This window comes from Marmota flaviventris, chromosome 7 (assembly GCF_047511675.1).
Source record: "Marmota flaviventris isolate mMarFla1 chromosome 7, mMarFla1.hap1, whole genome shotgun sequence".
Taxonomy (NCBI): domain Eukaryota; kingdom Metazoa; phylum Chordata; class Mammalia; order Rodentia; family Sciuridae; genus Marmota; species Marmota flaviventris.
In genome coordinates this window covers 67,243,342-67,254,494 of record NC_092504.1, presented here as the reverse complement: position 1 = coordinate 67,254,494, position 11,153 = coordinate 67,243,342, and the positions used below count along the sequence as shown (strand labels likewise).

At 35.6% G+C, this 11,153-nt stretch overlaps 1 long non-coding RNA gene across 1 annotated transcript in view; it reads right to left on the bottom strand.

The window, feature by feature from the left end:
* Nucleotides 1-672: 672 nt before the first annotated feature.
* The window catches only part of LOC139706513 (uncharacterized), a 30,460-nt gene continuing 19,979 nt past the window's right edge, over nt 673-11,153 (bottom strand). Inside the window, exon 2 of the long non-coding RNA XR_011708137.1 lies at nt 673-1,649. This is a non-coding gene — a long non-coding RNA (uncharacterized lncRNA). The remainder of the gene's footprint in view (nt 1,650-11,153) is intronic.

Sequence of the window (11,153 nt, the reverse complement as noted above, 5' to 3'; positions counted from 1 at the left end):
GAGAATATCATGCTAAGTAAAATAAGGCAAACTCAGAAAGTTAAGAGTCATATATTAGTTCTCATATGTGGAAGATAGAGAAGGTGGAGTGGGGAAGGGCCTCATGAATATAGAAGAGAGAAGAGTAGTATAGAGGAAGAGAGTTGGGGGAGGAAAGAGGGAGAAAAAAAGGGGAGGTATTGGAGAATTAAATAGACCAAATTATATTTTGTTATGTGTGTATGCATGTATTAACATATAACAACAGATCCCACTGTTATGAATAATTTATAATGTACCAATAAGAAGGGGAAAGAAGTCTTAATTAGAAACCAGAGTTATAAGATCCTCAGAAATCACACTTACTCTACCAACTTGTAATCACAATTCTTTATTAAAACCTATATTTAAAATTATACATTGAAACTATTCAGGTAGTAATATCTGAATCATCAAAGACTTAATTGTTAGCAACAAAAAAAATTATTTGCAAAACACCATGGTAGGGCTGGGGTTGTGGCTCAGTGGTAGAGTGCTCACCTAGCATGTGCAAGACCCTGGTTTGATCCTCAGCATCACGTAAAAATAAATAAATAAAGGTATTGTATCCAACTACAATTAAAAAATAAATATTAAAATAAAACCTTCATGGTAAGCAAACAATGTAAAGCTTTCAGTAAACTCAGACAACACTGGAGTCTATAAGACATTTATTCATTCATTTAATTAGCAAATATATAATGTGCACCACTTGTGTACCAGCTTTTGTTAAGTACTTAGAAATTAAAACCAAATATCTTTCCTTAAAGTATTCACTAACCAATAGAGAGGGGTGGGGGCTGGGGGGTGGGTATTGGGGTGGCAGTTATAAATGCATAAGTGCTCCAAAAGGCATTGGTATAGAGAAGAATAGAGGCATGAGAGAAAAATAATCACAATACATGGAGTTTAAGAACATCATGAAGAGATGACAAGGACTGAGTTCAGAAAAATTAGAAGGTATAAAAACAAATGGACTTATAATAGGATATTCCTCGTAGCAGGAAAATGGCTAGTGAAGAAACTAGAATTTTATAACTGCTTGGGAAACCGCAATCAGGTTATCAGGAGTATGACGGGTCTGGAAATTCAGGTAAAAGAAGGTGCACAGCAAGAGAGATGAACAGGGAAATTTACCAAGTAAGGTAAATATACATTTAAAAACTTGAGACAAGGTAGATTACTATCAATATGACAGACTTACTCTACTGGACAATGGAAAATCAATTGTAGATTTTTTTAATAAGTAACTGGCATGATTGCTTATGCTCTATTTTTAAGAAAATAAAAGTTAATAAAATCTCATAATTTCAAAACTAGAAAAAGAGAGCATAAAAACTATAGAATAAGATCCCTCATGAATATAGATACAAAAATATGTTAGTAAATGGAACCCCTACAATATATTAGAAGACTAATAAACCAGGTGGCTTATGTTGACCAGGAGGGTTCAGCAGCACTGCGATGGTGCTCCTGGAGAGCGAGCAGTTCCTGATGGAGCTGACCAGGCTCTTCCAGAAGAGTCGGTTGTGGGCAGCACGGACATCACCTTGAAGAAGTATGATGGTCGAACTAAACCCGCACCGAGGAAGGGTTCCGTGGAGGGTGTCGAGCCTTCAGACAACACGTGTCTGTTGAGAGCAATGGATGGAAAAAAGAAGATCAGCACAGTGGTGAGCTCCAAAGAAGTGAATACGTTTCAGATGGCTTATTTAAACCTATTGAGAGCTAACATGGAGGGGCTGAAGGAGAGACAAAAAGAGCAATAGTAAGAAGAGCAAAGCAGGACAGTGAAGGCACTGAATCCCCTGCTTTCACCAAACCACTGAATTACTATGTTTCCTTTTGTTTATAGTTTTGTTCATAAATCTAGGTTTCTGGTTCCCCCATTAACTGTTGTCATGTGATGTTAGGTGTTACAGTCTGTAAACAAGTCAAAATAACACCTGGCATTTAGCCAGGGGAATGTTAGAGTTCGTAAACAAGTCTGGATGGTGCCTGGCAAAATGCCAGAGGGAGTGGTTTGAGAAGTAACAAAAGCGAGCCATTAAGTGTGGAGATTCCTTATTGGTTGACTGATGTATCTAGTTTATGCTAATTAGATAAGCTGTGTGGAATGTATAAATACTGCTCCTGTCCTGCAATAAACGGCTCCTACTCCTGCTGTATCAAGTACACAAGTTGTTCGTCACCCCCGGGTTATTTTGCTGCAGCCGGACTGCGGCAGTTAGGGTCATTTTGGAGAGAAGAAAGGTCGCAGTGTTTACAAGGTAGTTGTGGTAAGAAACTAATTTATTTCATCTGTGATGCATGGTTATAAATTCCTAAATTAGTTCTAAAAAATCTCTGTAGTCATCCCTGTGAAGAACAATGTATCATTAAACACCTATTTATCAGCACTGTGCTTATGTGTTCCTTTTCCCACCCCACCTCCTTTTTTGTATGGTACTAGGGATTGAATCCAGGGCCTCACACACGCTATGCAAGCACTCTATTATTGTTAAATCTCCTCATTTCCCCCCTCATTTTAATAGTCTGGCAATAAGTAATTCTGGAATGATGTGACTACTGAATGTTTTAGCCCTATTTTCTAGATTATTCTAATTGAAACCTGACAATTGTAAAAGTCATGTTATCTCATGGACATTCTTTCCAACAGGTAGTATAACTTTATCATCATAATTTCTTAAGTTTGGAAGAGTTCTCATAGCCAAATGAAAATTTGCTTGACCACATTAGGATAAACATATTACAAAATCATCAATAATAAAGACTCTAAGGTAAAATAATAATAATAATAGTAATATCCCCAAACCATTTAGGGTTTATCACAGGAATGAAGGAGTATTGATGATTCAATATGAACATCTATATTCACTATTGACATATCAAACATTTATATTTAATATTTAAATATTAATCAATGTAATTCACCATATTAACAATCTAAAGAAAAGAACTATATGAACATAACAATTATGCATAAAAATCACTCAACTAAGTATCTATTTATAATAAAAATTCTCAGAAAACTAAAATATAAAAAAGAGCAGTCTCACTCTGAAAAGGGGCATCTACCACAAACATTTATCTGATATTGTACTTAATGGTGAGCTTTCCCATGAGACTGAGAACAAAGCAAGCATGGAAGTTTAATCTTATTAGTCCTATTCAGCATTACACTGGAAATTCTAGCTGGTGCAATAAGGCAAGAAAAAGAAACAAAATTCATACAGGTTAAAAAGGGGAAAAAAAAAAAAAAGCTGTCCCTATTCACAACACTGTGATTATCTGTATAGAAAATTCCAAAGAATATACTAAATATTTTGCTTAATTCCTACAATTAAACAGTTTATGACTATAAGGTCATAGCACTAAGGTCAATAAATAAAATTTGATCATATTTCTATGCATTAGCAATTTACAATTAGAAAATAAAATTAAAAATCAACACTATTTGTAATAACTTCAAAAAATTAAAACTTAGATATAAATCTAACATATACAGGATCTAACACCTGGATTCCATTTTTTTTCACATTTTCTTATTGGTGCATTATAGTTGTACATAATGGTAGGATTCATTACTTATAACATGCGCACAATATAACAATATATTTTGGCCATTATTATTCCCCAGTACTTCCCCCCTTCCATTTTCTCCCTCCTCCTGATCCCTTTCCTTTACTGATAACCCTTTCATTTTCAAGAGATTCCCCCTACCACTACCTTTCTTTTCTTTTCCCTTTCTAGCCTCCCACATATGACTCTTGACTTTCTGAGTTTGGTTCATTTCACTTAACAATATTCTCAAGTTCCATCTGTTTTCCTGCAAACAACATAATTTCATTTTTCTTTATAGCTAAAGAAAACTACATTGTGTATATATACCACATTTTCTTGATCAATTCATCCACTGACAGACACCTAGGCTGGTTCCATAATTTGAGCCTTGAACTTAAAAAAAGGGGGGGGGGGGGGAAGTAAGTCAGTCCTTTGGACCTCTTTAAAGGAGCAAATGACTTATAAAGGAAGAAAATAAGATTTTTATCAAACATTTCAACATCAAATTTGATTCTAAAACACAGTAGAATAACATAGTTAAGATACTTTAAGGATCAATTTCACATTATTATGGAGGCTTATAAATCCAAAATCTGCAAGGGTAGATCAGCAGGCTGGAGACAAGGGAAGAGCAAATGTAGGTTAAGTCCAAAGGACATCTGCAAATGTCCCTTTTGCTCAGGGGAGATCAGTCCTTTGTACCATTTAAGACTTCAACTGATTAAGTTAGGTCCACTGCACATTATAGAATATAATCTGCTTTACTCAAAACATCAATTCAAATACTAATCTCATCCAAAAGACCCTCACAAAAACAAGAAAAACAATGTTTGACCACATATCTAGGCACCATGACATATAAAATTAACCATCACAATACTCAAGGAAAGAAAATGTAAAGTAACTGCAACAAAGATGATTTTCAAGAAAAAAAGGCACGGACAAAATGTTATATCATGAGCAAAGAGAAGAGTACACCCATAAATCCTTCCTAAAAAATCTACTGGATAAGGAGCTTCAGAAAAACAAAATAACTAGAGAAAAGTTAATATAAAAATTGGTAGAATTGAGCACCAGTGGATTCTAATACCATAAAAGAAAAGACACCTGACTTTAATTACATACTGCCTAATAAAGAAAATCACACCAACTTATAATATTGCCAAAGGGATTAATCGTAAGTATTATGAAGACTCTGTGTCCAGATTACCATTTACAGAAAATACAGAGACCAGAGGAAAACTGAACTGCCTGTGAGCATCAATCAGTAGGATCTAGACAGTAGGAAACTCTGCAGGTCATAGCACTCAAATACTCTTAAATGCATCAACTTTAAGATAAAAAGAAGAATGAAAGAACAACTTATAAGTGAAAAGAATTTTAAAATCATAAAAAATTTGGAATACAGAAGCACATTTGAATGACAAAACTATAAAGAATTTCAGTGAACAATTACAATAAAAATTGGAAGAGTGAGAAGGTCATGGTGGTGCAACACCTGGAATCCCTGTGACTCAGGAGGCTGAGGCAGGAGGATGGCAAGTTCAAGGTCAGACTTGGAAACTTAGCAAGACCCTGTCTCAAAAGAAATATTAAAAATAACTGAATGTGAAAGGAAATGATGTACACTCTAGAATTCTACACAACACAAAAAATGTCCTTCAAAAATGAAGTTAAAAAAAAAGACATTTCAAACAGACAAAACTGAGAATGTCTTCCAAAAAAAAAAAAAAAATCACCCTACAAAGAATTCTAAAGATTTGATCACTACCTGATTTTTCAATTTTTCATGTAAGAACAGGAGGGAATGCTTATTAAATTAAAATCTAATAGGGCAGGTATGGTAGCACAAGCCTGCCATCCCAGCAGTTTGGGAGGCTGAAACAAGAGATTTTAAGTTCAAAGTCAGCCTCAGAGTGAGAACTTGTCTCAAAATTTTAAAAGGGGGTAGGGGGATTTGAGGGTATAACTGAATGGTAAAGTCACCCTCAGTTCAATCTCCAGCACTAAAAACAAAAAACAAAAATCTAATAGGTAAAATTTTGGCATCACTCTTATAACAAACATTCTTGCATGTGTTAAAACTTCAGGCTCCTACAAATCAACTCTTTGATGATTATATAACACAATTTTCCTTTACTTTTAAAAATCATTGCTTACATAGTACAAAATAATACCTACTTAGTGAAAATCTATTCATCTCATCGTATGCTTATTCCTAAAAGCAAGGAACCAGTGTTTCATTTAGGATGGCAGGAATTTGAGTTGTTCTTCTTTTAAGGGTAAATGAACAGGTAATTGGTGTAGCTATACATTTTGTTCAGATACATAATAACACACATACATTCAAATAATCATTCTTCTTTGACCAACTTTTTGGACTGAAATTATAGTTTTATTTGTCAATGATGTACATGAAAAACTAGACAAAAATTCAGGCAGAGTATTGTTTTATTTTCCCAATTTAGGTACTAAAAATACTTATATACTCCACTTGGTTATTTTGCCGGGGAGAGAGTTAGGATTGGTGGTACTGGGGTTCTTTACCACCGAGCTTCATCCACAGCCCTTTTTGACACAAGTTCTCACTAAGTTGTCCAGGCTGTCCTCAAACTTGTGATCCTCCTGCCTCAGTCTCTCAAGTTGCTGGGTTTACAGGCATGAGCCATTGCACCCAGCTTCACCATGGTTTTCACAATGCTTTATTGGCTTGCAGTGGGCATTCTATGTGCTAGAGGTTTCAGTCTTGGAAATGCCAGAAAAGGAAATGGAGCTACAACAAGGAAAAGGAGAGAGAGAGGGAGAGAGATGGGCACAGTAGTACACTCCTGTAATCCCAGCATCTCGGGAGGTTGAGGCAGGAGGATCACAAGCTCAAGGCCAATTTAGTGAGAACCTGTCTCAAATAATAAAAAATAGGCTAGGGATGTAGGTCAGTGATAGAGCACCCCTGGGTTCAATCTCCAGTGGAGGAGGAGGAGGAGAAAGTGGTGGTGGTGGTGGTGGTGGAGGAGGAGGAGGAGGAGGAGGAGGAAGAGGAGGAAGAGGAAGAGGAAGAGAAGTAAGTATTATAGTTTATTAAGATTTACATAAAGCAAGGAGAAAAGATTGATATTTTAATGAAAGCTTCTTAGGAAGAAATCTTGTCTTTACATAGGAAATGCTTTAAAAGCCTATGGAAAAAAAACATGAGATTAAGAATTAGCTGGAAAAGTGAAATAATCTTTTCTGCTGGAGGTTATAGAAGAGAGAAAGGAACGTAGAGAAAGGAGAAAGAGAAGCCTGGGCAAACTGGCAGGCCACAGCAGCCTGGAGAAGAAGCTGATCAACCAGGAAAGCCAAAGGACTTTGAAGAACAGGATACTTAAATTTACTGTTCCACTGTTTATGCCTCTGAACTATAAGACCCCCTCAATCACTCTAAAACCTTCACTAAATTTTGCTATAAACAAAAATCCCCTGTGAGAATTATTTGGAAAGAAACGTAGGAAAGGGGGCCAAGTTCCATATCTGAAATTGGTATAAAAAATTTAAAAGCTGTACAGTTATAATGTTTATGAATGGAGAGTTTGGGGAGAACAAGAACATAGAATGAAAAGTGAGTGTGGAAATGTAAACTTACAGAAATTGTGACTAAGTGCAGAATGTTGGGAAATCTGTTTTTTATTTCAATCTCATACACAGGTGACATCAGTTGATACCTGGATCACATCTTCTCCTTCATCTTTCCTAACCTCCCTCCTACCACCAAAAGCACTAGAATGAATGTCTGAGAAACACAGATTTAACTGAAGAGGACAAGGCTATTCCAACATTAAAAAATATCCAAATGGAGTATTCTCATGAAGCAAATCAAGGCCAGAAACGTTCAGTAAACATCTTCCAGTTGCCAACATCATCTCCTTGATTTAGCTTTGACTCCAATCCCTAATGCTATGCTTAGCACACAGCAGGTACCCAAGAAACTACTGAACTCCATAAATCCATGGACTAAGACCTTGTTCATATGAATCTTTTCCTTAATATAGAACATTACTACATTAGAGTTTTCAGTAGACCATTGGTATCCATGCAAACAGGCACAACCAAAGTCTTTCAAACTTGTTAGAGCAAAAAAATACCATTTCAGAAATTGCTTGTTCCTGGAATAATATTTTTTAAAGAATTATCTTTGAAAAAAAAAAGTATCTAGCATTGTATCTGAAGAAATATCCTCACTTAGGGTTTGAATGCTTCTGATAACTCACCTATGTGTAAGAAAGAGTTCCAGAAATGGTGAAGAATACTTAATGTAAAAATAATACATAATCATTAATATAATTGCATTAATTAATAATTAATGTAAATCATATAGACAAGGTGATTGAAAAGGAAAAGAGGTTGAATGAGTCACTGTTTAACACAGTAACCACAAATGTTACTCAAGAAAATATAATTTAGAAAAAAGCTGCTTCAACCTCTGCTGGAATAATGAAATTCTAAGATCAAGATGTGTTCTGCTCCCAAATATTTGCACATTGAAACACATTTATTAGTAAAGAGACAAATAAAAAAAACTAATCAAGAGTTGATTTCAAAAAGCAATTTCCTTATGTAGGAGGAGGGAGAAAATAGCATCACCTCACAGCTCCATAAAGAGGAAAGATCACATTGACAGCCCTTGTTCAACTGAGTTCTAAGGAGAATAAGAGAGAATGTGTATCTGGGAGTAAAGAGATACAGCCAGTGTCCAAGGAAGGAAGGAAGGAAGGAAGGAAGGAAGGGGGAGGGAAGGATGAAGGGAGGGAGGGAGGGCAAGAAGAAGGAAGGAGGAAAAAACAGAAGAGGCCATGTGCTGGTAGCATCTAAATGTTGACAAAATGCTGGTAAAACTTAGGTTTCTCTTGAATGATATCTTATGGTGGGTGAGGACCACTGAAATAGGGTGAACTGTATGTTTAGGATGTGAAAGTTTTATTTTCAATTTTTTTTCTCAAATCTTCACATGACTAATTACTGAGAGAACTAGCAGGATGAAAAGCTAGATACAGGAGCATTAAAAAGAACTGGGTACCTACAGCCATATGAAAAGAGAATGTAGAGTAACATTGTTAGGTTTAAAACAAAAACAGTTAAAATCCTGTAGGGTCAATAAAAGCATAACCTTAAGATAGAAATCATTTGCATTTCTACCAGGAAAAAAAAAGATTTAGAAGCTAACATAAATTTCACAGTCTAGCCTCTTAATCATAGCAAACACTATGTCAAAAAATGTCCATTCCCTTTTTGAGGGATTGGCAAACTGTGACCTTCAGGCTAGCCACTCAGTTTCGTAAACAAAGTTTAAATGGAATATAGCCATGCCCGTTTGTTTAAATATTTCCTGTGGTTGCTTCTAAGCTCCCACAGCACCGTTGGGTTGCTGTGACAGAGATTATATGCCTGTGAGTCTACAATATTTACTATGTGGCCCTTTAAGGAAGTTTGCCGACCCCTGCCCTGGATTGAATGGATCACTGAGAGCACCTGTGAACAATCCTCCATCAGGACACTGAAAGCACATGTCACTCACTCTTGGTCTTGTTTGCAAATTTTGAATAATTTTCTTAGCAAAATTAGGAGGGCTAAAGCATATTTTTTTGTTGTAAGATGGATATCACTAGAGTTTAAGAAATTAGCAAAACTCAGGGGAGACTTTGGAACTGTCACAGACTCTGGAACTGACTGGAGTTGCAATCCACTTTTACTTGTAAGGGGTGAGATTGCTACAGGTGGCATCTAGGTTGCACAGTGATCACCAGCAGTGTCAGTAGAGATTCTTTCAAATATTTTACACTTTTCTGTTTATGAAGCCAGTGATAATTATTCAGAGTAATAATTCCAGGATATATCACAATCCTGAGGTCCAGCAGCGTTTCATGAAAAGTAATCTAATCGTGCTCAAGAATTTCAATAATAATTAGTATTTTCTTGATCTGAATCTCATAATTATAGTGACATGTATTACACATCTTGTGGCCTTGGTTTTCAAGTTGACCCTGTAGAGGAAGATGGAAGTCGGATGGGGGTGTCAACAACTGAGATTCCTAACTACCCCTTTCTTATTTTAATCCTCACAACTGTCTTTTGCCAATTTATAAGACCAAGTTTCTACTTCAAAATAAGGCCTATGGAGGAAAAAAATTTTAAACCTATGCATGCATGCCATTACCATATGACCCAGCAATTGCAGATCTCTGGCATTTATCCCAGAGATCTTAAAAAAAAAAAAAAAAAAAAAGTCTTATATTCCCCCAAATGTTCATAGAGGCTTTATCCATAATAGCCCAAAACTGGAAAACACCCATAAATACTTCAACAGGTAAATGGTAAAACAAGCTGAGGTACATATACACTATAGAATATATTACTCAGCAATAAAAAGAACAGATTATAAGGTACACAAAAAAACTTGGATGAATTTCCAGAGAACTGAACTAAAGGACAAAAGCCAATTCTCAGATATTATATGCTGCATGATTCCATACTTACAACATCTGTGAGATAACATAATTATAAAATAGAGAAGAGAGTAGTGGCTGCCAAGAATTAGGAAGAGGGGTTGGCTGTACAGTGTTCTAAAGGATAGCAGAAGGGACCCTTTTGGTGATGGTATAGTTAAGAATCATGATCATGGTGGTGTTTACGTGAAACTGTAGTTGTGATAACACAGATTGAGTTACACACACAAATAAGAGCATGTATAACCGGTGAAATTGGAATAAACTTTGGGAATTGTACCAATGTCAATTTCTAGTTTTGATATTGCTCTTTCATTACAGAAGATAGGAACACTGGGAGATATTGGGAGAAAAGTACACACCATCTCCTCACATATTTCTGTGTGACTTCCTGTGGATCTATAACTATTTCAAAATATAAAATTTTTTTAAAATTTGGTTGGTTGAGATTTTTTTGTTTTGTTTTGTTTTGTCATTTTGGAGGGACAGGAGATTAAACCCAGGGATACTTTATCACTGATCTACATCCCCAGCCCTTTTGATTTTCCTTATTGTTGAGACAGAGCTTTGCTATACCGCTGAGGCTGGCCTCAAATTCACTGAGGTCACAGGCATGCACCATTGTTCCTGGCTTGTCAAAATAAAACAGTTGTGAAAATAAACTGCCCAAAGGTGATGATCAGTTGTCTAGAATATAGTGATACAGCAAATACTGTAAATTTAAATACTTTAAATTTATCGCTTCTGGAAAAATTAAGATTTAATGAAACATACCTTACTAGACAACTCCACTTGACATTTATCACTTAAATTCACTATTGTTCTTAGAGTTTAACTCTAGGACCAAGTTAAAAAAAATCTATATGTGATTCACAAAGTATTTAGACAGTATGGGTAGATTTTACATAATAAGTTTATAATCTCTGCCTTCAACCGCTGTCTGTACTGAAAGCAGGTAGAATGTAGCAATTACAAACATGAGTCTGAGCTGTGCCACTTACTACCTATGTGACATGGAGAACATCACTTCACTTCTGACTCAACTCCTAATATATAAAATTGGTATAATAATCTCTACCTTAAAATGTGGTT